The sequence below is a fragment of the Anarrhichthys ocellatus genome, unplaced genomic scaffold (assembly GCF_004355925.1).
Source record: "Anarrhichthys ocellatus isolate YVR2014 unplaced genomic scaffold, GSC_Weel_1.0 scaffold2735, whole genome shotgun sequence".
NCBI classification, from domain to species: Eukaryota; Metazoa; Chordata; class Actinopteri; order Perciformes; family Anarhichadidae; genus Anarrhichthys; species Anarrhichthys ocellatus.
The window spans coordinates 116-5,622 of NW_022282709.1; positions in this window are offsets into that span (position 1 = coordinate 116).

The window sequence follows — 5,507 nt, forward strand, 5'->3', positions numbered from 1 at the left end:
TTTTAATGGTCTCCATCTGTAGATATTCACTTTTTAATGAAACAGCAATGATATAATTTATAGCTAATAACTTTGTGGACCTCCTGACGGAGTGCCACAGACCTCACTTTGACAACCACTGATGTTCAGGACGTTTTGATCTCAGGTTTGGACTCATTTCATGTCAGTAACCTCAATGACTTTATCATTTTTATTTGGTTCACAATTCATCCATTTCCTGCCACTTCTACGTGTCTCTCCGTGTTATTTGTTAGAAACACTAGTGTTTATTCTCAGACGTCATCGTGTCCTTCAGAAAACAAACAGTCTGCCCTTTAGACTTCAAAGTAAACTCTTTTATTGTTATTGTCTCAGGCAATTTCATTTTTCCTAAAAGTGGATGATGTGATTTAATTTGCGATAAAAAGGTGAAAACATTGAAAGGCGATGAAGTGACAGAAGCAGAAGTCTTATTGTTGTGGCTGACGGAGAAGCCTCTGTACTGACTGGCTCATGGACCCGATGGACTCCATCGATCAGCAGCACCGAGGACACGACGGGACGCTCAGTACTCAGTATTATAAAGTACACACTGAAGGGAATTAACTTGTTACGCTACTTTACATTCTTTACTCTAGTACATTTATTTTTATTTTTACATTTATACATAATATAACGTATTCTTAGGTTCCATCTTTACCAGCTGCAGCATCAAAGTGATGAACACATGAATGAGTCAATCATTATAATTCAATGATATAATATATATTATTCTGCATAATGAGTACTTTTACTTTAGTGCATTTATATCGGTGACTTTTACTTGTAACAGAGTATTTATACGGTTATTTATATGGTATTACTACTTTTACTGAGTTTTTAAAATGTGAAAATTAGAAGTTTTGAAACAGAGATTACAGCTGATTAAGCAAAATTGAGGAGCAGAGAGACAGTAGACAGTGTTGGAATGTACTTTTACTCGGGTAAGGTTTCCAGTGCAGGAAGTGAAGTACTTTCATAGTAGTACTGTTACTACCATACTTCTTCCAGCCCTGGCTGTAGACCATGTGATGGTCCTGCTCCCTGAGGCCCGATCACAGGACTGCAGCATCAGTGCTTCTCTGGCCAATCAACGCTCATGTTTTATTAACGCGGTTCTGGTTTCTGCGGCCACAGTGATATGTGAGAGCCGGAGAACCCGACTCCGGCGCTGAGTGGACGACTCGCCTGTGTGTGCGCGTGTGCGTGCGTGTGTGTGTGTGTGTGTGTGTGTGCCTCCTAAAAAGTCCTTTTTGTTTCTTGGCGTCTGAAACGAGCAGAACTCTGATGTTCCTCTGATGTTCCTCTGATGTTCCTCTGATGTTCCTCTGATGTTCCTCTGATGGGAGGTCGCTGAAGTCGCTGACTCTTTAGTGACAGACGAGCTGCAGTCGGTGGTTCAGATCAGTGATTCACATTATTTATGGATGATTCTTCTCTCTCACTGCTGACGTGACAACCCTTCATTCTCCTCTCCTCTTTTGTTTCCTCCTCCCCTCCTCTCTTGTTTCCTCTTCTCCACTTGTTTCCTCTACTCTCTTCTCCTCTCCTCTCTTGTTTCCTCTCCTCTCTTGTTTCCTCCTCCTCTCTGCCTTTTGTTTTCTCCTCATCTCCTCTCTTGTTTTCTCCTCTCTGCCTTTTGTTTTCTCCTCATCTCCTCTCTTGTTTGCTCTTCTCCTCACTTGTTTCCTCCTCTCTTCCCATCTCCTCCCCTCTTCTCTACTTTCCTCTCCTCGTTTTTTCCTTTTCTTTTCTCCTCTCTTCTCTTGTTCCCTCTTTCTTTCCACCATTGTTTCCTCCTCCCCTCCTCTCTTGTTTCCTCCTCTCTCTTGTTTCCTCCTCCTCTGCCTTTTGTTTTCTCCTCCTCTCCTCTCTCCTTTCCTCTCCTCTCTTGTTTCCTCTCCTTTCCTCTCCTCTCTTGTTTCCTCTCTTGTTTCCTCTCCTTTCCTCTCCTCTCTGGTTTCCTCTCCTTTCCTCTCCTCTCTTGTTTCCTCCTCATCTCCTCTCTTGTTTCCTCTCCTTTCCTCTCCTCTCTGGTTTCCTCTCCTTTCCTCTCCTCTCTTGTTTCCTCCTCATCTCCTCTCTTGTTTCCTCTCCTTTCCTCTCCTCTCTGGTTTCCTCTCCTTTCCTCTCCTCTCTTGTTTCCTCCTCATCTCCTCTCTTGTTTCCTCTCCTTTCCTCTCCTCTCTTGTTTCCTCCTCCTCTCTGCCTTTTGTTTTCTCCTCATCTCCTCTCTTGTTTCCTCTCCTCTCTTGTTTCCTCCTCATCTCCTCTCTTGTTTCCTCTCCTTTCCTCTCCTCTCTTGTTTCCTCCTCCTCTCTGCCTTTTGTTTTCTCCTCATCTCCTCTCTTGTTTCCTCTCCTTTCCTCTCCTCTCTTGTTTCCTCTCCTCTCTTGTTTCCTCCTCATCTCCTCTCTCCTTTCCTCTGCTCTCTTGTTTCCTCTCTGTTGACTGGTGTTGTGATGGGACCATTTAAAGCTTCACTATTCATGAATCCTCTTCCAGTCTGACTGAACGCAGTATTTGTATTTATTGCTGCATCTTCACAGAATGTACCAGAAACATGAAGGTAGAGAGATGCACGAGGCTCCGGATCTGTTCTCCTGTAATCTCTCGGTCGAACACCCCGTCATCAGATGTCACCCGACTTTTACACACCTCTAATCTTCATCCGTCGGGGGGGAATCCCACCGTCCTGCAGAATATGTGCAGAGAGCACGCTCCTCGGAGAGGCTCCTGAGTGAGCAGAGTTTAAGAGGAGAGGTGTAGCTGTAACCAGATATTGCAGCCAACTCTGCAGGCTTCATTAATCCTCTTAGAGCGAGACCCCGATGAACCAGGTCTCCCTCTCCTTATCGGCTGCCTCCTCCTCCTCTTCCTCACGTTGCCTTGCTTCCTACATCTTCCCCACAGAGCTTATGGGTCTTAAAAACGTTGCATTCTAGTGTCGTCTCATTGCATTTTTCTCTAAACCTACAGTTGTTTTTTTGCTACTGACAGCTGTCTGACTCCACTAAGCGTCTCTCACATAAATGTGTTTTTATGAAAGCAGAACATTCTGTGAGGATGTGTGCACCTCATGCATTCCTCAAGTCATTCAAGCAATGAAAAGATAAACTGAATGAATCATTATTCTCTTAGGTTGCTCACTAATCTATAATATGTCAATTATTAATTTTAATGAATTGCTTTTGTGCGACTACTTTCATTATTCTTTTGTTCGCTCGGCTTTTGTTTGTTTTAAACTCAACATGCTTTTTATTTCCCCGTGTTTGTGTGTGAGCTGCTCTGTATTTACACTCAACCGTCACTGATTATTATTATAATAATAACATTCATTTATACAGCAATTACCTTTCTGAAGCTTCAAGTCGATGATGCTTCACAGATGCATTTGTGATGAAATATTTGACGGACGCCGTAGATGCAAAGCATTGTGGGACTAAAGTTATTTAAATGCAAACATTTGTTTGTGTTGGAATGTTTCTAACTGGTTGATTAAACCAGATAATCTCTCAGTGACTGAGCTTTAAGAGTAAGAAAGGCAGAAATCTGTTTTTATTGTTATGGACAACAAATCCCATGAAAAGACCAACATGTGTTACGTTAACTGTGTTACTTTGGTTCCTACTGAAGTCATAAATCTTCAAAAAGACATCTCAAATAAAAACAATGTTTTAAATATTTGATAAAAGTCTGAGTGATCCCTGAAACAGCAGCTCACTGTAGTGTTTATCACACGAACAGGAGGAAATGGAGCGTTTGTTGGGGACTACTTTCAGCGGTGGATGAATCCACATCTGGGGCTCTAGACAGTACAGTCCTCTACCGTGTGTTCATGGTTTTGTGTTTTTAAGTTAAGTGTTGGTCTTTTCATCACATTTATTGACGATATTAAGATAAATATCAACAGACTGATCCTGAACAGAACAACATATTTCACAGTTCACCCTTTAAATGAGACCGACGCCTCTCTCCTCTCACCTTCTCCATCTGCTGTCTCCCCCCCCCCCTCATCTGTCCTCTCCTCTCTTTACTGTAGAAACATGTATTTCATTTACTGTTATAAAGGTCTCAGGTTCAAGGGTTTCCTTAAAATGGCAAATTTAGACCAGAATTCATTTTAGATTCCGGTTCATTTCTATCTAGTCAGCATCCACACATGGAGGACACCGTCAGCCTCAGCACCAGAAACAAAGAGACTGCTGATGGGCTGAAGACCTGAGACATGTCTCAATCAACCAACCAACCAATCAATCAATCAATCAATCAATCAATCAATCAATCAATCAATCAATCAACCAATCAATCAATCAATCAACCAATCAACCAATCAATCAATCAATCAACCAACCAATCAACCAATCAATCAATCAATCAACCAATCAACCAATCAACCAACCAACCAACCAATCAATCAATCAATCAATCAACCAACCAATCAATCAATCAATCAATCAATCAATCAACCAATCAACCAACCAACCAACCAACCAACCAATCAATCAATCAATCAATCAATCAACCAACCAACCAACCAACCAATCAACCAACCAACCAACCTTTATATGTACAGCACCTTTCATACAGGTTAGTGCCGTTCAAAGTGCTTCACAGAGGATTTACGAGCTGAAACTAAGAACAATGTGGAAACAACAGAAAAGAAAAAAGCAATTTAAACAATTTGAGACAAATGCATGTGAGACACTAAAATGAAAGAAAATATAATCAAATAGATTCATTTATTAATTTATTTCTATATTACTGTTTTTATTTCAGGCTGTAAAGTAGACGATGTGTAATCTAATCCTTTTATAATCTTCTTTTCTCTGATTTGGACCTTTAATCAGACTGAGATAACTTAATTAAGGTGTTTACATGACGGCTGCAATTATCACAGCTTTACCTCAAATCTGGTTCTAATCAAGTTGTTAGCTTGTAAACACAATAACTGTAGGAGGGAAGATGAAGGCTGCTTTTAACCGCACACACACACACACACACACACATGCATTAAGAGTGTGTCACCTGCAACAATCGCTGTCTTCCTCTTCGTCATGCTCTCGTGTCCCGAGCTTCTTCTTTAACTCGTATTCTTTCCTTCTTAACTTGTGTACACTTTGTAAACTGGGTTGTTGAGTGTTGGGAACAGAACCAGCTCTGAGGTTCCACTGGGACGTACGAGAGACGTCTCTGGATCTCTGCACACTGAAGATCCACAGCAGCACATTATTATTAGATTGTTGTGGAATTTTCCCACTCTAGCTTTTTAATTATTTACTGCTCTGCACTCGTATCTCACATGCACATGTTTTCTTTGCTTGCTGGTTATTTATATCCCGGTGCATCATTTTGGGAATTGAACCATGTTCCTGACGCCCCCTTAATGTTGGACGAACTCACCTTAATGTTGGATGAACTCACCTTAATGTTGGATGAACTCACCTCAATGTTGGATGAACTCACCTTAATGTTGGATGAACTCACCT